The sequence below is a fragment of the Callithrix jacchus genome, chromosome 2 (assembly GCF_049354715.1).
Source record: "Callithrix jacchus isolate 240 chromosome 2, calJac240_pri, whole genome shotgun sequence".
Classification (NCBI taxonomy): domain Eukaryota; kingdom Metazoa; phylum Chordata; class Mammalia; order Primates; family Cebidae; genus Callithrix; species Callithrix jacchus.
In genome coordinates, this window is record NC_133503.1 from 113331926 (window position 1) to 113358264 (window position 26339).

Sequence of the window (26339 nt, forward strand, 5' to 3'; positions counted from 1 at the left end):
TTATGTGAAACTCTCCATTTCAAAAGCCTAAAAATTTTACATTTTGTCAATAATTGTATATTTAGGAAATAAACAAAGTATTCAATATCTAGCCCAGCTTTTTGATATAAACATACTTGTTTAAAGTTTCATGAAAATTAATATTTTCTTAATTACAGTATTTTTTAAAATTTAAAATTTGAAATGAAAATATCACTTTAAATCTAATAGTATTGATATAGGAGTTAAGAAGGAATTACTTAGGCAAATAGCAAGGGCATGGGAGCCCTCAGTAAGGTTTTGTTTGTTTGTTTTTTTGTTTAATGAAAAGCAGCCCCAAATCATTTTCTAGCAAACAGTGCCCTGTAAAGTCAGGCTGCAGACATAGACAAGCAAGCTGGGAGCTTGCAGGTATGAATGCCAGCAGGAACTAGGGCTAGACATGTTCAAGATGGCAGCTTCATCTTCCCTTTTCTTTGTCAGTTAGGAGTACAATAAAGAGTAGACAAGACGGTGCCAATCAACTGGAAAGGCTGTTGGCATAAAAAGATTAGGGTGTGGCAAAACACCAATCTTCCCTTCTCACTATGTAAATGTCATATCTGATAGAACCAATCTGTGAACCCTACCTACACTGGACAATGCCTTCTCTGGTCTGCCTATAAAATTTGCTGCAATCCACTACCTCCCCAGTTTTTTCAGACGTGTCTCTCTCTCTCTTTCACAAGGATCTGCTCTCCTCTCTCCTTTCTTGTGTCTACTAAACTTTCCACTCCTTAACCCACCTACATGTGTCTTTGTCCTGAATTCTTTCTCAGCACGAAACAATGAACCCCAGGTATATAACCTAGACAGCACAGCCGCTTCAGTATTAAATATCATTTAATAAAAAGTTGATGTGTTAGAGAGACAAAAGGAGGCACAGCAACATGGCCAAATAGAACTCTCTAGTGATCACCCCCTGAAGGAAAACCAAACTAAACAACTACTCCCACAAGAAAGCACCCTCATAAAAAACAAAAAACAAACAAACGAAAATACGGTGAGTGATTACTGTACCTGGTTTTAACAAAGTATCAAGGAAAGAGGCATTAAGAAGGGTAGGAAAGAGAGTTTTGTATTGCCTATACCACCCTTCAGCCATTTCATGGCTGCACAGTCCAGAGAATTAGTATGCTTTGGGGAGGCAGAGTGGAGTGTTGGAATTTGCATTGGAACTCAGTGCTACCTGTCATAGCAAAACACAATAGAGAGCAAAGAACTTTGCTGACATCCACAGAGGAATCATTTAAACCAGCCCTGGACCAGAGGGAAACTCTCAGCCCCAGCAGGAGGAACCCAAATCACAGCTGATTCCACCACTGGCTGACTAATGTGACCTAGAGCCTGTAATAAAATTGAGTGACCATCAGGCCAAAAGGACTACCTTCATTAGTCTCAGAAGCAATGGGACTTGGGGTGCATGTGACCCAGTGTGACACCAGCTGTGGCAGCTAAGAGATTACTCATGTTTCCCCTCCTAGAACTCTTGGCAGTGCAGCTTGGGGAGAGATTCCTGCTTGGGGAAAAGAGAGGGAAGACTACAGAGGACTTCATCTTGCAAGTTGGGTACCAGTTTAGCCACAGTAAAATAAACACCAAGAAGAGCCAGCCCGGACTCCAGGCCCTAGCTCCTCAACAGCATTTCTAGACCCACCCTGGGCCAGAAGAGAACTTGCTGACCTGAAGGGAAAGACACAAGCCTGACTAGACTTACCATCTGCTCACTAAATTGTCCTTGGCCCTTGATAAACATCAATGTTAGCCAGACAATAATCAACACAGACCTTGAGCAAGACCCAGTATTGTGCTAGTTATAGGTCAGACCCGACAGAGTTCTAGTCATAATGCCCATAGGCGCGCTTGTGACACCCCTTCCCAAACTCCAGGCAGTTCAGCACAGACTCCATTTGTTTCGGGGAAAGTAAGAGAAGAGAATAGGGAATTCTCCAGATGTTACCCAAACCACCAAAGCAGTACCACTAGGAGTCTCTGTGACTCTTGTCACAAAGGTACCTCTGTGACTCTTGTAGAGTCACAGCATTACTGGGTTTGGGGTGCCCCCTAATGTAGATATGGCTGCACTGACCAAAATCTTAGATCACAACACTCAATTCCCTTTGAATACTTGGAAAGCCTTCCTAATATGGATGGATACAAACAAGTCCAAACTACAAAGATTGGAACAAATACCTAGCTCTTCAATGCCTAGACATCAATTAATATCCACAAACATCAAGAGCATCCAAGAAAACATGACCTCACCAAACAGACTAAATAATAAATTAATGGCCAATCTTAGAATGACAGAGGTATGTGAACTTTCAGACAGAGAATTCAAAATAGCTGTCTTGAAGAAGCTAAACAAACTCCAAGATAATACAGACAAGGAATTCAGAATTCTACCAGAGACGCTTAACAAAGAGAGTAACTAATATTTTAAAATATCAAGCAGAAATTTTGAAGCTTAAAAATTAAATTGACAAACTGTAAAATAAATGCAAAGTCTTTAGCAAGCAGAATTGATTAAGTAGAAGAAAGAATTAGTAAACCTGAATGTAGGCTATATGAAAATACAGTCAGAGGAGAAGACAGAAAAGAGAATAAAAAAAGAATAAAGCATACCTACAAGATCTAGAAAACTGCCTCAGAGGGTCAAATCTAAGAATTGTTGGCCTTAAGGAGGAAGGGCGGGGGAGGAGGGAGAGGGAGAGAGAGAGAGAATATCAATGAATATGAATCAGGTTAGAAAGTTTATTCAAAGAAATAATAACAGGGAACTTTTCAAACACAGAGAAAGATATGAATATTCAGGTACAAGAAGGCCATAGTTCTTGACCTTCTTGATATGATTTAACCCAAATAAGATTCAATCCAAAGAAGATGATCTCAAAGTATATAATAGACTCTCAAAGGGCAAGTATAAAGAAAGAATCCTAAAAGCAGCAAGAGAAAAGAAGCAAACAACATATGAAGGAGCTCTGATATGTCTGACAGCAGACTTCTCAGCAGAAGCCTTACCAGCTACAACAGAGTGAAATGACATATTCAAAGTGCCAAAGGAAAACAAACTCAACCTAGAATATTATGTCCAGCAAAATTATCCTTCAAATATAAAGGAGAAATACTTTCACAGAAAACAAAAGCTGAGAGATCTTGTCAAATACCAGATCTGTCTCACAAGAAATACTCAAGTGAGTTCTTCAATCTGAAAGAAAAAGATGTAAATGAACAAGAAATCCTCTGAAGGTATAAAACTAAATCACTGATAATGATAAGTACATGGACAAATATAAAATATTTTAAAACTAATTGCAGTATGTAAAATACTCAGATCTTTAGTAGGAAAACTAAAAGACAAACCTAACAAAAATTAATAACTACAACATCTTTTCAAGAGATTGGCAATATAAAAAGACATAAATTGAGATTACAAAAAGTCAAAAAGCAGGAGGATGGAGTTAAAGTGTAGAGTTTTTTAGTATTCTCTTTGCTTACTTATTTTACTTCTTCGTAATCAGATTTAACTTGTCATCAGTTTAAAATATTTAGTTATAAAATGTTATTTGCAAACCTCATGGTAACCACAAAAAAATCTGTAATAAAAAAATACACAGATATTTTTAAAACAAGAAATTAAAACATAGTATCAGAAAAAATTACTTTTACACACTAAGTACTTTTCTTTCTTCCTTTCTGTACTCTTTCTGTCAGTGAAGGAACTGAGAAAGAAATTTTATAAGTTTTCAAAACAAATAAAAATGGAAATACATGTACCAAAATGCATGGGATGCAGCAAAAGCAGTAATAAGAGGGAACTTTAAAGCAATAAACATATACCAAAAAATTAGATAAACTTCAAATAAACAATGTAACAATGTATCTTAAAGAACTAGAAAAATAAAAGCAATGTAAATCCAAAATCAGTAGAAGAAAATAAATAAAGATCAGAACAAAATTAATAAAATTTAGACTGAAAAAATATAAATGTCAATGAAACAAAATCTTTTGTAAAAAGATAGATAAAATAGCCATGTTAACTAAGAAAAAGGAGAAAAGACTCAATAAATGAAACCAGAGATAAAAAGGAGATATTACAACTGATATCACAGAAATCCAAAGAATCACTAAAAACTATTATGAACAACTATATGCCAATAAATTAGAAAAACTAGTAGAAATAGATAAATCCCTAGACACATTACAACTTGCAAAGCTTTAACCACAAAGAAATCCAAAACCTGAATAGACCAGTAAAAAGTAAAGAGGCAGAACAGTAATAAAAAGTCTCTTATTAAAGACAAGCCCAGGACCCAATGACTTCACTACTAAATTCTACCAAACATTTAGAAGAAATAATACCAATTGTACTCAAACTACTTCAAAAAACTGAGGAGGAGGGAATACTTTCAAACTCATTCTACAAGGCCAACATTACACTAATACCAAAACCAGACAAATCTGCAATAACAACAACAAAAAAACCTACAAGTCAGTATTCCTGATTAACAAAATGCAAAAAATTCCTAATAAAATACTAGTAAACCAATTTCAACAACATATTAAAAAGATCATTTATCATGATCAAGTAGAATTCATCGCAGAAATGTGAAATTGGTTCAACATATGCAAATTTTAAAATGTGGTACATCAACAGAATGAAAAACAAATATCACAAGATCATTTTAATAGATACAAAATAATCAACTGATAAACTTCAGCATCAGGCCTGGCACAGTGGTTCATGCCTGTATTCCCAACACATTGGGACACTGAACAGGAGGATCCTTTGAGACCAGGAATTTGAGACCAGCTTAGGCAACATAGCAAAACTCTATCTCTATCAAAGAAAGAGACAAGAGAAACATTTTAACAAGGCATCCATTTGCATTAAAAAAATCCACATCGCCGGGCGCGGTGGCTCACTCCTATAATCCCAGCACTTTGGGAGGCCAAGGCAGGTGGATCACGAGGTCAAGAGATCAAGACCATTCTGGTCAACATGGCGAAACCCCATCTCTACTAAAAATACAAAAAATTAGCTGGGCATGGTGGCGCGTGCCTGTAATCCTGGCTACTCAGGAGGCTGAGGCAGGAGAATTGCCTGAACCCAGGAGGCAGAGGTTGCGGTGAGCCGAGATCACCCATTACACTCCAGCCTGGGTAACAAGAGCAAAACTCCGTCTCAAAAAAAAAAAAAAAAATCCACATCACTTTATGGTAGATAGTTTCAAAAACTGGGTAGATGGAACATACTTCAACATGATAAAACCCATATATTACAAACCCACAGCTAGTATCATACAAAATGGAAAAACTGAAAGCCTTCTCTAAAATCTAAAACAAGATAAAGATGCTTACTTTCACCATTTTTATTCAACATAGTACTAAAATCCTAGCTAGAGCAATTAAACAGAAGGAAAGGAAGGAAGGAAGGTAGGAAGGAAGGAAGGAAGGAAGGGAGGGAGGGAGGGAGGGAGGGAGGGAGGAAGGGAGGGAAGGACATACGAATTGGAAAGGAAGAAGTCAACTTATCTTTATCCACAGATAATAAGATCTTATATTTGGGACAACCCATCAAAAAAAAAAAGCCATTAGAACTGATAAATAAACTCAGTAAAGTTGCAGGATACAAAACCAACATACACAAATATTACTAAATGCCAACAATGACCAATCTGAAAAAGAAATGAAGAAACTAGACCCATTTACAATATCTACAATTACAATAAAATGCCTAGGAATTAACTTGACCAATAAAGATCTCTACAATGAAAATCATAAAGAACTGATTAAAGAAATTGAAGAGGACACAAAAAAAATGAAAAGATATTTTATGTTCATGAATTGGAAGAATCAGTATTACAAAAATATCTATACTACTCAAAGTAATCTCCAAATTCCATTTAATAGCTATCAAAATGAATATATTATTCACAGAAATAGAAAAACAATTCTAAAATTTATCTGGAACCACAAATTACCAGGAATAGCCAAAGCTATCTTGAGCAAAAAGAAGAAAGCTGGAAGCACTACATCACCTGATATTATATTATACTACAGAGCTATAATATTCAAAACATCATGGTGCTGGCATAAAAACAGACACATAAACTCATTTTTGATTAATGTACCAAGAACATATATTGGGGAAATGAAAGTCACAAACTGAAGTTTGTGTTTACCACTACTTAGTATCAATTTATCAAAAAGATACCTGCACTTACATGTTATCACAGAATTATTCACAATAGCAAAGTTGTAGAATCAACCTAAGTGTCAGTGAAGAACTGGGTAAAGAAAATGTAGTACACATACACAATGGAATATTATTCAGTCATAGAAAAGAATGAAATCATGTTTTTATTAGCAACATGGATAAAACTGAAGCTCATTATCTTAAGTGAAACAAGTCAGACAGAAAGTTAAGTATCACATGTTGTCACTCATAAGTGGGTGCTAAAAAACCATGAGCACATAGACTTAGAGGGTGGAATGATAGACAATGCAGACTCAGCCAGGTGGTGGGGTGGGAGGGGTGAATGATGAGAAATTACTTAATGAGTATAATGAATAAAATTTGGTGGATACATATCTGAGAGCCCTGACCACTGCATAATCTATGCATGTAACAAAATTACACTGGCACCCCATAAATTTACCCAAATTTTAAAAATTAAGTAACAACAACATAATACACTTTAGAAATAGAAGCTTAAGGGGCCTTGCTAAATAATTTTCTTCATTAAGTTAGACGTATAAAACTTATATTTTTACCAAGCATGTATACAAAGCTCCATTGTAAGACTATATAAAAGAAATCTTTTCAAAACTATACATTTATCAGAAAAATGGGGTCCAGCTGGAGCTGGGTAAATTAGGTGAGGTTTTACTTCCACTTCAGGTACAATTATTGTTACAATTCTGCACTAAAAAGTGTGATAATTGAAATACTTTGAAAACTAAGATATCATTGATAATAATGTAATCTTAAGGTTAGGAGAAAAGGCTGCCAAAATTCTCATGTCTCTCATCTCCTCATCTATTTATTAATATCCTTTTTTCAAAAAAGTTTCCTCATAAACAGTCATAAGACTTACATGCAGGTTTCTTTCTACAATATTAATAGTAAGCCCATTTCATTTCATTGCTGCATTTCTTTAAAGGGTTTAAAGAATTTCAGAAACCCTGTGAAACAACCAGGCAGAGGCATTCTCTTAATCTACAAAATGAGATTACTTGTTCTAAAATTTCTATCTTTTTAAAATAAAGCAGTCTCAGACAATTCACAGAATAGTCATCCATTTTATTAAGGACGTTTGTGTGGGATTTTAATTAATATTTAAGCTAATATTGCAATTAATTCACTCTGCACACTTAGTTAATGCCAGATTCTCCATTGATTTGACATACATATTTTACTTTAACTAGTGTAGAAATAGCAAGCATCTTAAAAAACACAAAAATTGGATGAAATTAAAGCAATGTGAAGAATAAAAGATCTTAACCCTCCTCTAAATTTACCATTTTAATGCAGTCCTAGCTAAAGCCAAAGATGATACAAGGTACAGAAACTATAAATATTTTAAAACAAAGAAGTTTCAAATGTTCCCACTTATAAGTGGGTGTTGAACAATGAGTACACGTGGACACAGGGAGGGGAATATCACACACCGGGGCCTGTTGGAGGGGAGGGATAGCAGTGGGTGGGGAGATTGGGGAGGGATAACATTAGGAGAAATACCTAATGTAGGTGACGGGGGGATGGATGCAGCAAACCACCATGACATATATATATATACCTATGCAACAAACTTGCAAGATCTGCACATGTACCCCAGAACTTAAAGAAAAAAAATATAAAACTATCTGGAAAATTCATAAAAACTAAAGTTTGGAAAAGATAAATGAATTGTAGTCAATATTAAGGCAAGAATTTGGTTGTTGTGGTAATAAATAAGATATGAAAAACCAACATGAAGCTATTAACAGTTAAAGGAAGTACTCTGTGTAAAATAAGGTTATTATTTCAATCTGTCCAGTATTAATTAGAACTCCACTTCTAGTGGTTAGTTGGGGAATGATCTGATACAAGAGATAAGGAAGATCAAATGGTTCAAGACCTAAAAACTAAAACCTCAAATGGCTTACTTTAGTAAGAATTAAATCTCAGTGATTATATTCCACAAACATGTTAGATGAACTAGGTGACCAGGACTAAGACTTGTTTAGAAAACTTGCCATGCATGGAGCTGCATATCCTTTTTCAGTGGATGCATTTATGATAAATAGTGGGAGGATGAAAAGTTTAGTAATAAATTCCCATTTGTTTTAAAGAATACAGAAATTTTCTGTGTCATCAATTTGACGACTATAATTCATTTAAAAGTAAGAACATCTTACAAATTTGTATGACACAAATGGCATAGGTGATAAATAATATCCAATTTCAAATATTTATTTATGAGAGTGCTACACTGAGGTAAAAAATGATATCTGATAATTTATCTCACACTAAAACAAATTTCTTTTTTCTCTACATATTTCATAAATTGGATGCTTTCCCTAAAGTAATTTTACTCAAAGAATTGCACCCATATAAGTTGTAATTTATACTTAACTCATAGGCTGAGTTTGGTTACAAACTAAAAAGCTTTGGCACAGCAAATTAAACTACCATCATAGTCAACAGACAACCTACAGCATGAGAGAAAATTTTACAATCTATCCATCTGACATAGGTCTAATATCCAGAGTCTACAAGGAACTTAAACAAATTTACAACAAAACAAAACAAAACAACTCCCATTAAAAAGTGGGCAAAGGACATGAACAGGCACTTCTCAAAAGGAAACATACATGCAGCCATCAAGCATGTGAAAAAAGCTCAACATCACTGATCATTAGAGAAATACAAATCAAAACTATGATGAGATGTTGTTTGACACCAGTCAGAATGACTGTTATTAAAAAGTCAAAAACAACAGATGCTGGCAAGGTTGAGGAGAAAAAGGAAAATTTTTATATTGTTGGTGGGATGTGAGAATGTAAATTAGCTTAACCATTGTGGAAGAAAATTTGGTGGCTCCTGAAGGACCCAGAGGCAGAAATACCATTTGACCCAGCAATCCTGTTACTGTATATACCTTATGTTTCTCATTTTTCATTACCTGAAAGTCTTTTAAAAGAATAATCTATATTCTATTGCTTTGATTTTTTACTTTTTATTCCTTACCCTTTACAATCTTCCTTTTGTCATTTTTCATTTAATTAGATCACATTTGTCAATTTTTGCTTTCATTGCTTTTGTTTTTGGTGTTTTCATCATAAAATCTTTGCCCATGCCTATGCCCTGTGTGGTATTGCCTAGATTTTCTTCCATGGTTTTTACAGTTTTGGGTTTTACATTTAAGTCTTTATCTTGAGTTAATTTTTGTATATGGTGTAAGGAAAATATTTTCTATGTGTCAGGCACCCAAGTCCTTCAAACTCTATAATAGAAGTAGTAACAACCATAGAGAAATAAATGGTCACTTCAGTAATGCTTCAAACAAATGGAATGAATAAAGACCAAAAACAGCACCCTTGCCTTTTAGGGAAAGTATAGGCAGCTGGAGTGGCTAAAGCAAGGAATAAGAACATAGTGAGAGCTCTGGATGGAGAAGCAGGCAGGAATCAGACCAGAGTGACTCAGCCACAGTGAAAACTAGCTTGAACTTCATCCTTAACGGGAGCCATTAAAGAGTTTCAGCCAAAGAATTACATGATCAGACCTGCACTTTTTTAGTGACTTTGCCAACAGACTGCAGGATAGACTGAAGGAGACAGAAAGCAGAAATACTTAACTATTGCAATCATCCTCAAGAAAGATAATGAAGAACTTAATTTTCTTTTGAAGGAGTTTCCCCATCAGAGCTTCATCAGCCTGCAGTGGCTCTAGTGGCTCAATCGTGGCCACTCCCTTATTCTCCATGAGTCAAAAGGATGCAAAAAAAAAAAAGATTTTGAATATATAAAGAAACTGGAGCATGGAGTGACCCCGGGCCATACCAAATCAGCCTCTATGAGCCAGATTCTTAAACTTCTTTGGAGAATCTGATGAAACAAGAATGCATAGGCATAAGTCATTTTGAAATAGTTTTAGGTAGACCCAGAAGCCTGTCCATGTACTTCAATGCAATCCAATAACTATATATTAAGTTCTATATGACTGTAACTTACAGTATAGGGTTGCAAAGGGTTAATGAAAAATGAATGGGAGATTGGACAGTTGCTTGCAATTAATGCTAAGAAGTTTGGACTTTGGCCTGAGTAAAGTGAGAAGCACTAAAGCATTTTAAGGAGAAGAATAGCATGGTCAGATTTTCATCTTACAATATAGCAAATTGATTGGAACTGGGAAACCTAGAGACAGAAAATCAATTAGAATATTTTTCCATAAACCAAGAGAGACGACAGCTGTCTAGCCTAAGTTCATGACAGTGAAGATAAAGGAATATGTACATTCTAGAAACGTTTAGGAGGTTGAATTAGCAAGGCTTTGTGATTGATGGAAAGTAAAGTCAAAGAAGTCAAAGATGATCCCCAGATGTCTGATTTGGCAAGAGGAGTGAATGCCTTCAGCCAAACAGGAAGTGGAGGAGTGGAGCAGGTTGGGAGTTAAGGAAAGAGGCTAGAACTCCATTATGATTGTGTTGCATTTTTAACGCCTAAGAAACATCAAAAGGAAAGATCCATCAGGCAACCCAGCATTGGAGTAAAATATTCATGAGAGTTCTGGATGGAAGAAAACTAGAAACTATTTTGAGTAAGCATGGAGATGGTAACTGAGGTCATTGGAGTGAGTAGGGTCACCCAGAAGAGTGTGCAGAGTTGGAAGAGAAAGAAGTCTAAGAAAGTACATTTAAGGATGGGCAGAAGAAAGAGAAAAAGAAAGAATAAGCAACCAAGAAAAACCAATACAATGTGTTACCAAGAAAACGAAGTATTTTGAAAACAGGGAAGTAGTCAGCAGTGCCAAATGCTGCTAAAGGTAAGTAAATAGAGATTGTAAATGTCCATTGAATTTTAATTACAGATATATTAGATATATTAGTTTTTACTACAGTCACTGATGTGCTGCTTTTTTTAAAATTCTCTTTTCTCTGTGTTTCTGTTTTAATTATTTCAATTGAGATGGCTTCAAGTTCACTAACCTTTTCTTCTGAAATGCCTAACCCATTGTTAATCTTATCTGTGATAGGTCATTTTATGTGTCAACTTTAGGCTCTGATGCCCAACTACTTGGTCAGACAGCACCATGAATGCTTCTGTGAAGGTAATTTTTAGGTGTTCTAACATTTAAATCAGCAGACATTGAGTACAATAAAGCAGATTATATTCCATAACATGGGTGGGCCTCATCCAATCAGCTGAAAGCACTAAGAGAAAAGACTGAGGTCCTCCATGGAGAAAGGAATTCCATCTACTGGTGCACTCAAGACTGAGTACAAAAATGAGCATACTGAGTATACTAACTCCTGCTAGAATTCCCAGCCCCCCATGGGTCTGCCCTGCAAATTTCAGACTTGCCAATCCCCACAATTGCATGAAGCAATTCCTTAAAATAAATATCTCCTTCCCTCTCTCTATGTGTTTGTGTATGCCTTTCATCTATATGTGTGTATATACACACATGGGGGGAGAGATTTATTTTATGGAACTGGTATACATACATGCACACACACATATACATATATACATAAATGTACATCACATCTATGCATCCCATATATACACACATATCACAAACATACATTTGTGTATATGTGTGTGTAGATGCTATTGATGAAGTACCCTGACTAGTACACTATTAATTGTATTTTTCATCTCAGACATTGTCTCTTTCATCTCTGAGAAGTTCCATTCAGGTATTTTCTGTACCTTTCATCTACTTAACTTTTTGAATATATAAAACACAGTTATAATCATGGTTTTAATTTTAATGTCCTTGTCTGGTAGTTATAACATCTATATCAGTTTTGGATTGGTTTTAACTGACTTCCTTTTAGGTCTTTTTTTTCCTGCTGCTTTGCATGTCTTGTGATCTTTTTTAAAATTGATATATAATGTTTGCACATATTTATTTGGTGCATGTGATATTTTGCTACATCCATAGAATGTGTAAAAATCAAGTCAGGGTATTTAGAATAGCCATCACCTCAAGTACTCATCACTTCTTTGTGTTGGAAACATTTCAAGTCCTCTCATCTAGCTATTTTGAAATACACAATGCATTGCTAACGATAGTCACCCTATTCTGCTATTGAACATTATAACTTATAGCTTCCATCTAAGTGTATGTTTGCACCCATTAAATAACCTCTCTTCATTCCCTCTCTCATACATACACCTTTCTGGTATCTACTCTACTCTCTACCCCTTCAAGATGCCTTATAAGCTTTAGTTGGATATCAGACTGAATTTTATCTTGTTGAGTGCTAGATATTTTCATATGTCTATAAATCTTCTTTTTTTTTAAACATAACATATACCATTTTACTGATTTGATTTTCAAAAGAACCTTGGCTAGTCAATATAAGTTCAAATTTAAAGTGGAATTTCTTTTTTTTATGGCATTTTAGGTTTTGCGGTACATGTGAAGAACATGCAAGATTGTTGCATAGGTACACACATGGCAGTGTGATTTGCTGCCTTCCTCCCCTTCACCTATATCTAGCATTTCTCCCCATGCTATCTCTCCCCAACTCCCTACCCCCAACTGTCCCTCTCCTATTTTCCCCCAACAGACCCCAGTGTGTCGTGGTCCCCTCCCTGTGTCCATGTGTTCTCATTGTTCAACACCCACCTATGAGTGAGAACATGTGGTGCTTGATTTTCTGTTCTTGTGTCAGTTTGCTGAGAATGATGGTTTCCAGGCTCATCCATGTTTCTACAAAGGACATGAACTCATCATTTTTTTATGGCTGCATAATATTCCATGGTGTATATGTGCCACATTTTCCCTGTCCAGTCTCTCATCGATGGGCATTTGGGTTGGTTCCAGGTCTTTGCTATTGTAAACAGTGCTGCAGTGAACATTCGTGTGCATGTGTCCTTATAGTAGAACGATTTATAATCCTTTGGATATATACCCAGTAATGGGATTGCTGGGTCAAATGGAATTTCTATTTCTAGGTCCTTGAGGAATCACCACACTGTCTTTCACAATGGTTGAACTAATTTACACTCCCACCAACAGTGTAAAAGTGTTCCTATTTCTCCACATCCTCTACAGCATCTGTTGTTTCCAGATTTTTTAATGATCGCCATTCTAACTGGTGTGAGATGATATCTCAATGTAGTTTTGATTCGCATTTCTCTAACGACAGGTAATGAAGAGCATTTTTTCATATGTTTGTTGGCCTCATGTATGTCTTCTTTTGTAAAGTGTCTGTTCATATCCTTCACCCACTTTTGAATAGGCTTGTTTATTTTTTTTTTCTTGTAAATCTGTTTTAGTTCTTTGTAAATTCTGAATATCAGCCCTTTGTCAGATGGGTAAACTGCAAAAATTTTTTCCCATTCTGTTGGTTGCCGATTCACTCTAATGACTGTTTCTTTTGCCGTGCAGAAGCTGTGGAGTTTGATTAGGTCCCATTTGTCTATTTTGGCTTTTGTTGTCAATGCTTTTGGTGTTTTGGTCATGAAGTCCTTGCCTACGCCTATGTCCTGAATGGTTTTGCCTAGATTTTCTTCTAGGGTTGTTATGGTGTTAGGTCTTATGTTTAAGTCTTTAATCCATCTGGAGTTAATTTTGGTGTAAGGTTTCAGGAAGGGGTCCATTTTCTGCTTTCTGCACATGGCTAGCCAGTTTTCCCAACACCATTTATTAAACAGGGAATTGTTTCCCCATTGCTTATTTTTGTCAGGTGTGTCAAAGATCCAGTGGTTGTAGATATGTTGTGTTGCCTCCAATGCCTCTGTTCTGTTCCATTGGTTTATATCTCTGTTTTGGTACCAGTATTATGCTGTTTTGATTACTGTAGCCTTGTAGTATAGTTTGAAGTCCAGTAGTGTGATGCCTCCCGCTGTGTTCTTTTTGCTTAGAATTTACTTGGCTATGTGGGATCTCTCTTTTGGTTCCATATGAAGCTTAAGGTGGTTTTTTCCATTTCTGTGAAGGTCATTGGTAGCTTGATGGGGATAGCGTTGAATCTGTAAATTACTTTGGGCAGTATGGCCATTTTCACGATATTGATTCTTTCTAACCATGAACATAGAATGTTTCTCCATCTGTTTGTGTCCTCTCTTAATTCGTTGAGCAGTGGTTTGTAGTTCTCCTTGAAGAGGTCCTTCATGTTCCTTGTTAGTTGTATTCCTAGGTATTTTATTCTCTTTGTAGCAATTGCAAATGGCAGTTCGTTCTTGATTTGGCTCTCTTGAAGTCTGCTATTGGTGTATAGGAATGCTTGTGATTTTTGCACATTGAATTTGTATCCTGAGACTTTGCTGAAGTTGCTTATCAGTTTCAGGAGATTTTGGGCTGAGACGATGGGGTCTTCTAGGTATACAATCATATCATCTGCAAATAGAGACAATTTGACTTCCTCCTTTCCTATTTGAATACTTTTATATCTTTTTCTTGCCTGGTTGCTGCAGCTAGAACTTCCAGTACTACATTGAATAGGAGTGGTGAGAGAGGGCATCCTTGTCTAATACTAGCTTTCAAAGGGAATGCATCCAGTTTTTGCCCATTCAGTATGATATTGGCTGTTGGTTTGTCATAAATAGCTTTTATTATTTTGAGATACAAATCTTTTTAAGCTATGTCCTGGGATGGATTTTACTTTCTTGGAAACAATTTGATCAGTGGCAGATAGGGATGCTATGCTATTACGAGACTTTGGCAGGCCCCTGTAGGTGAACGCTGGGGCAAGGAGGGAAAACTGTAAAAGATGATACTAAGGAGCTGTGTTGTATGAAAGGAGAGAAGGTTAGCACTCCCCTTGACAAGGATACTAAGGAGCTGACATAGGTGAGTGGGAAATTAAAGTTCCAGAGATATGATAAGAGGGATTTGAGAGCAAGGCCCTGCATCATCTCCAAATAATTACTCTCCTTCTGAGACATAGCTCTCAACCTTAGTAGAGACTGAACACTTGACCATGGGCCACCAAGTTACTATGTTACATGAGCCGCCCATCATAAACTAAGTGTGATCTGACCCACCAAGCCATAAAATTGGGCAAGCACAGCATCACTCTATCATTCTATGGAAGTAGTATATAGATTAACAGGCCCTGAGCAGGCTCTGAATATACAAGTAAGTTACATAAAGAAGTGGCCCCAACGCCCATGGTCCCCACTTCTACTATAATACCTTCTCTTGCTAGCCTGCACCTATTATCGCATATAATCAGTTGACAGAGGAAGAGAAGACCTGGAACTGGTTTACCAATTATTCTGTCTGCATGATACGCAGGACTACCCAAAAGTGGACAGCTGAGGCACTTTAGTCCTTCTCTAGGACATTCCTGAAGGACAGCAGTGAAAGGAAATCCTTCCACTGGGCAGAACTTTGGGCAATGTACTTGGTTGTACACTTTGCTTGGAAGAAGAAATGGTTAGATGTCACCCTTTTAAAAATTGGTGACAAAGAAATTTGGAGTAGACAGGTATGTGAAAAGATCTCTCTGAATGGGTGAACAATGTGAAGTTATTTGTGCCCCATGTGAATGTTCACCAAAAGCTGACCTCAACTGAGAAGAGTTTTAATAATCAAGTGGATAGAATGATTCATTCTATGGATACCAGTCAGCCTCTTTCTAAAGCCACCACTGTCATTGCACAATGGATTTGTGAACGAAGTGGCCATGGTGGCAGGAATGGAGTATGCGTGGCTCAGCAACATGGACTTCCCCTCAGCAAGGCTGACTTGGCTAAAATTACCATTGAGTGCCCAACTTGCCAGCAGCAGAGACCAACTTTGAGCCCCCACTATGGCACCATTCCCGAGTGATCAATTACCTGGCGGCAGGATAATTATATTGGACTGCTTCCATCACAGAAGGGACAATGCTGTAGCCTTAATGGAATAGATACTTTCTCTAGATATACATTTCCCTTCCCTGAAAATAATGCTGCTGCCAAATCCATCATTAGTGGATTTACAGAAAGCCTTATCCACCAACATGGTATTCCACATAGCATTGTGTCTGATCAAAGAACTCAATTCACAGCAAAAGAAGTACAGAAATGGACTCATGCTCATGGAATTTGTTGGTCTTACCATGTTCCTGAAGGAGCTGGCTTCATAGAATAATGAAATGGCCCTTGGAAGATACAGTTACAGTACCAGCTAGGTAGCAATACCTTGCAGGGCTGGGTCAAAGTCCTCCCAAGGAAGGCTGTATGTACTCTGAATCAATGTCCAATATATGATACTGTTTCTCCAATAGCTAAGATTCATGAGTCAATGAATCAAGGAGTAAAAATGGGAGTGTCACCACTCACCATTATCCCCAGTGACCCATCAACAAAATTTTTGCCTCCTGTTCTTGAATCTGCTGGCCAACAGCTCTTAGATTCGGAGGAAGGAATGCTTCCACTAAAGATACAACAATGATTTCACAGAACTAAAAATTAAGACTGCCACCCAGGCATTTTGGGCTCCTCATGACTTAGTTAACAGGCAGAGAAGAAAGTTGTGAGGTCAGCTGGCGTGGACTGCTACTCCCAACAGAGGTAAGAGTATATCTGGAATACCAGAGATCCCTTAAGGCATCTCTTAGTATTATCATATGCTGTGATTAAGGTCAATGAAAAAGTATAACAACCCAATCCAGGCAGGACTACGAATGGCTCACACCCTTCAGGAATAAAGGTTTGGGTCACCCCACCTGCTAAAGAACCATGGTCAACTGAAGGCAATGGGAAAACACAATGAGTAATAGGAAAAGATGATTATAAATGCCAGCTATGACCATGAGACCAGTCACAGAAATGAAGATTGTAAATGTCATTAGTATTTTCTCCTTATTTGGTTATAAATATGTTTGCATGTATATATACATATATTCAACAAATATCTTTGCTTTCTTTCTTCCTTTTTCCTTTTCATTTAACATAACATATATTGACTTTATAACAATATTTTAAGTGTTGTGCATTTCACATCACCGTATTTTAGTTGTAGGATATCAGAAGAAAAGTAAACATCACTCAAGGACTTAACCACTTTTTAAAATTTACTTATTTATTTATTTATTTATTTATTGCAACAGAGTCTCACTCCCTCGCCCAGGCTGGAGTACAATGGCAGGATCTCAGCTCACTGCAACCTCTGCCTCCAGGACTCACGTGATTCTCATGCCTCAGCCTCCTGAGTAGCTGGGATTATACTTAGGTACTACCATACCCAGCTAATTTTTGTATTTTTGGTAGAGACGGGGTTTCACCATGTTGGCCAGGCTGGTCTTAAACTCCTGACCTTAAGTGATCCACCTGCCTCAGCCTCCCAAAATGCTGGGATTACAGGTGTGAGTCACTGTGCCCTGCCAACTTCACCTCTTCTTTTAGGGAAGGAATTAGTTCATTTCTGGTTGTGCCCAAATATCATCTAACCTATTATTATCATATTAAGCTTTTTAAATCCTTATTTGAAGATTAAATATGGCTTAAAAAGATATGGATGGTTGCCAAGCTGACAAGCAATGGACTTAAAATGATTAATTTCACATCTTGACTGGGCTAAGGGATGCCTAAATAGCTTGTAAAACATTTCCAGGTATGTCAATGAAGATGTTTCTGGAAGAGATGAACATTTGAATTGATACAGTGAGAAAGAATATCACCCTCACTAGTACAGATGGCCATTATCCAATTCACAGAGGGCTCCCAAAAGAACCAAAAGGCAGAGGAGAGGTGAATTATCTCTCTGTTCTTGAACTGAGACATCTATTTTCTCTTGTTCATAGACAGCACTTCTGTTTCTCTGGTCTTCAGATTCAGACAGAAACTTATAACATTAGCTCTCCTTGAGCCTTCAGGCTTGAACTTAAACTATACAACAAGCTTTTCTGGTTCTCCAGCTTGAGGGGAGCAGATCATAGGACTTCTCAGCATTCATATTATAATAAACCAATTCCTGATAATAAACCTTTTTCTATATAGCTATAAATATCCTATTATTTCTGTTTCTCTGGGGAACCTTGACCAATACATATACAAATGAAAGAAAAAATAAACTAGGATTTTTTTTTTCTAAATCTTTATAGTTTTGGTTGGAGCTCAATAAAGGTAGCAGTTTTGGAGTAGCCCTTATGAGCAACCTTCCCAAACTTTGCCCAGTTAGCCTTTTTAAAAAAGTAATCTGAAACTCTCCTAAACACAGTAATGTATTGAAGTATTCCATTACCCTAGAACTTCTAATTCACAACTTTTAGTTCAAACCTTCCTGAAATTTCCAGAAATGAAGAAGAAAAGGAGGGAAATTTGGGGGCAAGGTGGCTGACTAGGTGTAGCCAGGAGGAACAGCTGCCACTGAGAGGCCAAGACAACTGACACAGTGACATGTTCCTCACAGATCTCCAGAGGGAAATCACCAAGAGTGGATGGAGGGAAGACACAGAAGTGGAGCTGAAGGAGGAGAAGGCCAGGAAACCTACACACCTGGACTTGTTCCTGGACCCCAAGTCTCCAGGGAAATGGGTGAGTTGAACTGGCAAGGAGCAACACACTCTTGCCACAGGCCTCTAAAACCAAGGCAGAGGAGATCTGACAACCATCATGGACATGAGTTAGCAAGGAGAGTTGCTTAGAGAAGTGGTAGGGACAGCAAGCCAGCTTATGTAGAGCCAAGAAGGTTTGGTCCAGGAGCATCTGTAGCAAACCACAGCCAGGGATGGCTACCACCTCAGGCTCAACTTATTCACATAAGAGACTTTGCCCTAGGAGAACTGCCAGTTGTGAACACTGCAGGGCAGTCTTGACCATCAGATAGGGATGGTCTGACTTGAGCACTCCTTAGTCAGCCCTCTCCCAGGTCCCCAGCCTGGCCATGCCTGTTTGCAGGGCAGCCTCAGGTACCCTGGGAACTTGCATCATAGCTTCTGCACTTGACTGGTGGAGAGCTCCAGCAGGGGGCACACCCCTGGCCATACCCTAGCTCACATGCTCCTTTCCCACACTGCAACTTCCCTCAGGTACATAGCAATAACCCACATTGTTTTGCTTGCACATACCTGCATGGGTAGGTTTTGCTTTCCTTGCTTCACCAGCACACCAGTGTGCATGCACTGCACCCTGCCACTCCTGTGGTGGGAGTGCAGTCCACCCCCTGCCCCTGCCAACCACCACCACCACAAACTGAGCCTTGGAAGGCACAGAGCCAACCAGCCTCACCCCCACCAATTTCCCACAGTTGTACTAACACTGGAGCAGGAGTGAGACTAGGGTCAAAGAACAACAGATCCTCCCCAACCCAAGCAAGCACTCCTGCTTGCAGTGCACAGAGAAGGCAAACAGACCTGTACCCACCAGCTCCCGACACCTGAGCCAACACCACCACCAGTGCAACCCCATACGCAGTCGCCAGCAGAGGCAAACTCCATGTTACCCCAAGCTATGTTGCCTCCACCACTGTAGTGAACACATGTAGGGAGGAAGGTATCCCAGCACACACTAGGACTCCGCTGCAGTCAATAAGTATACACCCCATTGCACTGCCACTACTGCTGCTGCTGGCACGTGCAAACAAGTCACTGTCACCACACTACAAAACACTTTGGCTAACACCACCCCTCAGAGTATAGTGACCAGCAGCCCAAGGGCACCTTACCTCTTCCACTCCCCAACACAGTGAATTCCTAACTTCAAGGAGCCAGAGAATGAAGTAAGAGCCAATACAAGTCTCCCAGAGTTAGCTTTGGGAAGATTTTAGTGTTGGCCCCCTAAAATCTTCCAGAAATGAAGTTAGTTGGCTGAAACCACCTTATACCACAACCAAACCCTCAAATATTGAAGGAATATAAGCCCACAAAGATAAGGAAGAACCAACACAACAACACTGACAAATCAAAAAGCCAGAGTGCTCTCTTTCCTACAAACGACCACATCACTTCTCCAGCAAGGGTTGTGAACCAGGCTGAGATGGCTGAAATGAAAAAAATAGAATCCAGAATATAGATAGGAACCAAGATCATTGAGCTATCGGTATAGGTTGAAACCCAACCTAAGGAAGCTAAGAATTATGATAAAACAATGCAGGAGCTGACATACAAAAAATAGGATAGAAAGAATGTAACTGACCTGATATAGCTGAAAAACACACTACTAGAGTACTTACGATTACATTACATTACATTTCATAATGTAATCACAAGTATTAATAGAAGAATAGACTAAAGTGGAGGAAAGAATCTAAGAGCTTGAAGATTGGCTTTTTGAAATAAGACAGTCAGACAAAAATAGAAAAAAAAAGAATGAAAAGGAATGGACATCTGAGAAATAAGGATTATGTAAAGAGACCAAATCTATGATTCACTGGTGTCCCTGAAAGAGATGGGGAGAAGGGAACCAACTTGGAAAACATATTTCATGATATCATCCATGAGAATTTCGCCAACCTAGCTAGAGAGGCCAGCATTCAAATTCAGGAAATGCAGAAAATCTTAGTAAGATACTTAACAAGAAGATCATTCCTAAGACACATAATCACCAGATTCTCCAAGGTCAAAATGAAATTTTAAAAATCTTAAAGGCAGCTAAAAAGAAATGTTAAAGGCAGCCAGATTCATACAGCAAGTCAAGTCTCTCACCTTTCTCTCTAGCTACATTTAACATTTTTCTCCTTCCTACAAAGGGAAGCCCATCAGACTAACAGCAGACCTTTCAGCAGAAATCCTACAAGCCAGAAGAGATTAGGGTCAAATTCAACATTCATAAAGAAAGGAAATTTCAACCCAGAATTTCATATCCAGCCAAACAAAGCTTCATAAGCAAAGGAGAAATAAGATTCTTTTTAGACTAGTAAGTGCTGAGGGAATTCATTACCAACAGACCTTCCTTATAAGAGCTTCTGAAGGAAGCACTGAATGTGAAAAGGAAAGATTATCCACTACAGAACACACTGAAGTACACAGACCACTGACATTATAAAGCCACCACTAAATAAGTCTTCAAAATAACCATCTAACATCATGATAACAGGATCAAATCCATACATATCAGTTCTAACATTGAATATTAATATGCTAAATGCCCCAATTAAAAGACATAGAGTGACAAGCTGGATAAAGAACCAAGACTTGTTGGTATGCTGTCTTCAAGAGACCCGTCTTACACACAAGGACACACATAGGCTCAAAATAAAGGGATGGAGGAAAATATACCAAGAAAATGAAAAAACAGAAAAAAAGCAAGGGTTGCAATCCTAGTTTCAGACAAAAAAGATGTTAAACCAATAAAGATCAAAAAAGACAAAAAAGGGCATTACATAATGATAAAGGGTTTAATTCAACAAGAAGACCTAATTATCCTAAATATATATGCACCCAACACAGGAGCACCCAGATTCATAAATCAAGTTCTTAGCTTCAAAGAGACTTCGACTCACACACAATTATAGTGGGAGACTTCAACACCTCACTGACAGTATTACATACATCATTGAGACAGATAATTAACAAAGATATTCAGGACCTGAACTCAGCACTAAATCAAATGGACCTGATAGACACTCATAGAACTCTCCTCGCAAAAACAACAGAATATACATTCTTCTCACTGCCACATGGCACATACTCTAAAATCAATCACATAATAAAATACAAAACATTCCTCAGCAAATGCAAAAGAACTGAAATCATAATGACCACTCTCTCAGACCACAACACAAAGTAGAAATCAAGACAAAGAAATTCACTCAAGGCTGGGCGCGGTGGCTCAAGCCTGTAATCCCAGCACTTTGGGAGGCCAAGGTGGGTGGATCACGAGGTCAACAGATCGAGACTATCTTGGTCAACATGGTGAAACCCCGTCTCTACTAAAAGTACAAAAAATTAGCTTGGCCCGGTGGTGTGTGCCTGTAATCCCAGCTACTCAGGAGGCTGAGGCAGGAGAATTTCCTGAACCCAGGAGGCTGAGGTTGCAGTGAGCTGAGATCATGCCATTGCACTCCAGCCTGGGTAACAAGAGTGAAACTCCGTCTCAAAAAAAAAAAAAAGAAATTCACTCAAACCAGCAATCCCATTACTGGATATATATCAGAAGAATTATAAATCATTCTATTATAAAGACACATGCACATGTATGCTCATTGTGGCACTGTTTACAATAGCAAACACCTGGAACCAACCCAAATGCCCATCGATGATAGACTGAACAAGGAATATGTGGCACATATACACCATGGATTACTATGCAGCCATAAAAAATGATGAGTTTGTGTCCTTTGTAGGGACATGGATGAATCTGCAAACCATCATTCTCAGCAAACTGACACAAGAGAAAATCAAACACGGCATGTTCTCACTCATAGGTGGGTGCTGAACAATGAGAACACATGGATACCGGGAGGGGACCATCACACACTAAGATTTCTTGGGAGGGTATTAGGGGAAGGGCAGTGGGAAGTAGGGAAGTTTGGGAGGGATAACTAGAGGAGAAATGCCAGATATAAGTGATGGGGGGATGGAGGCAGCAAACCACATTGTCATATATGTACCTATGCAACAATCCTGCATGATATGCACATGTACCCTAGAATCTAAAGTACAATAAAAATAGATAAAAAATAAATTATTTCTAGGGGAAAAAAACCCATACAGTTACATTAAAATTCATAACCTGCTCCTGGATTACTTTTGCACAAATAATGAAATTAAGACAGAAATCAAGAAGTTATTTGAAATGAATGAGAACAAAGATACAACATACCAGAATCTCTAGACACAGCTAAGGCAGTGTTGAGAGGGAAATTTATAACACTAAATGCCCACATCAAAATTTAGAAAAGTATCAATTTAACAACCTAGTATCACAACTAAAAGAACTAGAGAGCCAAGAGAAAACAAACTCAAAAGATAGCAGAAGACAACAATTAATCAAAATCAGAGCTGAACTGAAGGAAATTGAGATGCAAAAATTCATTCAAAACATCAATGAATCCAGAGCTGTGTTTAAAAAAAAAAAAAATTAATAGGCTGGTGCAGTGGCTCACACCTATAATCCCAGCACTTTGGGAAACCGCGGTGGCTGGATCATGAGATCAGGAGTTCAAGACCAGCCTGGCCAAGATGGGGAAACCCCATCTCTACTAAAAATATCAAAATTAGCCAGGCGTGGTGGTGGTCGCCTGTAATTCCAGCTGCTTGGGAAGCTGAGGCAGAGAATCACGTGAACCCAAGAGGTGGAGGTTGCAGTGAACTGAGATTGGGCCACTGCACTCCAGCCTGGGCAACAAAGGAAGAATCTGTCTAAAAAAAAAAAAAAAAAAAAAAAAATTTAACAAAATAGACCACCAGCTAGACTAATAGAGAAGAAAAAGGAGAAGATTCAAATAAACACAATTAGACAAGGGGGACTATTGCCACTGACCCCACAGAAATACAAACAACCATCAGAAAATATTATGAACACCTCTATGCACATAAACCAGAAAATCGAGAAGACACTGATAAATTACTGGACACATACACCTTCCCAAGACTGAATCAGTAAGAAGTTGAATCCCTGAACAAACCAATAACCAGTTCTAAAATTGAGTCAGTAATAAATAATCTACCAAACAAAACAGCCCACAACCACACAGATTCATGGCTGAATTCTTCCAGATGTGCAAAGAAGAGGTGGTACCATTCCTGCTATAACCATTCTAAAAAATTTAAGAAAAGAGACTCCTCCCGAACTCACTCTATGAGGCCAGCATCATCCTAATACCAAAACCTGGCAGAGACATAGCAAAAGAAGAAGACTTCAGGCCAATATTCTTGATGAACACTGAGGTAAAAATCCTCAAGATAAAACTGGCAATTCAAATTCTGCAGCACAAGAAAAGGCTTACCCACCCTGGTCATGTAGGCTGTATCCCTGGGACAGAAGGTTAGTTCAACATATGCAAACCAATAAATGTGATTCATCACATAAACAGAACCAAAGGCAAAAACCACATGATGATTGCAATAGATGCAAAAAAGTCTTTTAAAAAATTCAACATTGCTTACTGTTAAAAACTCTCAATAAACTAGGCATTGAAGGAACATACCTCAAAATAATAAGAGCCATCTATGACAAACCCACAGACATTTTACTGAATGAGCAAAAACTGAAAGTATTCCCCCTGAAAACCAGCACAAGACAAGGATGCTCTCTCTCATCACTCCTATTCAACATGGTAGTGAAAGCCCTCACCAGAGAAATCGGGCAAGAGATAGGGCATCCAAACAGGAAGACAGGAAGTCAAACTATCCCTATTAGCAGTCAACGTGATTCTCTATAAAGAAAACAAATTAGTCTCAACCCAAAAGCTTCTTAAGCTGATAAAAAAACTTTAGCAAAGTCATAGGATACAAAATCAATGTACAAAAATAACTAGCACTCCTATAACCGGCAACAACCAAACCAAGAGCCAAATCAGGAACGCAATCCTATTCACAGCTGCTACAAAAATAAAAACTAAAAAAGTAAAGCCTAGGAATGCAGCTAACGAGGGAAGTGAAAGATCCCTACAATGAGAATTACAAAACATTGTTCAAAGAAATTAGAGATGACACAAACAAATGGAAAAACATTCTATTCTCACGGATAGAAGCAATCAATATTGTTAAAATGGTCATTCTACCCAAAGCAATTTATAGATTCAGTGTTATTCCTATTAAACTACCACTGAGATTCTTCACAGACCTAGAAAAAAATACTTTAAAACAAAACACATTGAGATACCATCTCACGCCAGTTAGAATGGTGATCATTAAAAAATCTAGAGACAACAGATACTGGAGAGGATGTGGAGAAATAAGAACGCTTTCACATTGTTTGTGGGAGTGTAAACTAGTTCAACCATTGTGGACACAGTGTAGCAATTCCTCAAGGACCTAGAAATAGAAATTCCATTAGACCCAGCAATCCCATTACTGATTATATCACCAAAAGATTACAAATTGTTCTATTATAAAGACACATGCACACATATGTTCCTTGCAGCGCTGTCTACAAAGCAAAGACTTGGAACCAACCCAAATGCCCATCAATGATAGATTGGATAAACAAAATGTGGCACATAAAAACCATGGAATACTATACAGCCATAAAAAGGATGAGTTCATGTCCTTTGCAGGGACATGGATAAAGCTGGAAACTATCATTCTCAGCAAACTGACACAAGAACAGAAAACCTAACACCACAGGTTCTCACTCATAAGTGGGTGTTGAACAATGAGAACACATGGACACAGGGAGGGGAGCATCACACACCAGGGCTGTTGGGGTGTAGGGGTGCTAATGGAGGGATAGCAGGGGGTGGGGGGAGGGATAACATTAGGAGAAATACCTAATGTAGGTGACTGGGGGATGGATGCAGCAAACCACCATCTCATGTGTATACCTATGTAACAATCCTGCATGATCTGCAAATGTACCCCAGAACTTAAAAGATAATAGTAATAAAATAAAAATTCATATGGAACCAAGAAAGAGCCTGCATAGCCAAAGCAATTCTAAGGAAAAAAGAACAAAGCTGGAGGCATCAAATTACCCAACTTCAAACTCTACTACAGAGCTACAGTAACCACAATACCATGGTATTGGTACAAAATCAGACACACTAATGGAAAAGAACGGAGGATCCAGAAATAAGGCTGCACACCTACAACTATCTGACCTTGGACATAGCTGACAAAAACAAGCAATGGGGAAAAGACTCCCTATTCAATAAATGCTGCTGGGATAGCTGACTAACCATATGCAGAAGACTGAAATTAACCCTTTCATATACCATATACAAAAATCAATTGAAGATGGATTAAAGATTTTAAAATTTTAAACCTAAAATTATAAAAACCCTGAAAGACAACCTAGACAATACCATTCTGAACATAGGCATGGAGGAGGGAGAGGATCAGGAAAAATAACGAGTGGGTAATAGGCATAATACCTGAGTGATGAAATAATCTGTACAACAAACACTCATGACACAAGCTTACCTATATAACAAACCTGCACACATACCCCTGAACTTAAAATAAAACTTAAAAATAAAAGCGAGAGAGGGAGGGAGGGAAGGGAGAAAAAAGAAAGAAAAATAAGACAAAAGGAGGAAATAAACAAATATAGCAGGTTCAAAT

At 38.0% G+C, this 26339-nt stretch overlaps 1 long non-coding RNA gene and 1 pseudogene across 2 annotated transcripts in view; one reads left to right on the plus strand and one right to left on the minus strand.

Moving 5' to 3' along the window:
• LOC144581416 (uncharacterized) overlaps positions 1–26339 on the minus strand; it is a 138299-nt gene that overhangs the window by 93627 nt on the left and 18333 nt on the right. The gene's annotated exons all lie outside the window — the stretch shown is intronic.
• On the plus strand, positions 14971–15017 carry LOC118151966 (U6atac minor spliceosomal RNA; annotated as a pseudogene).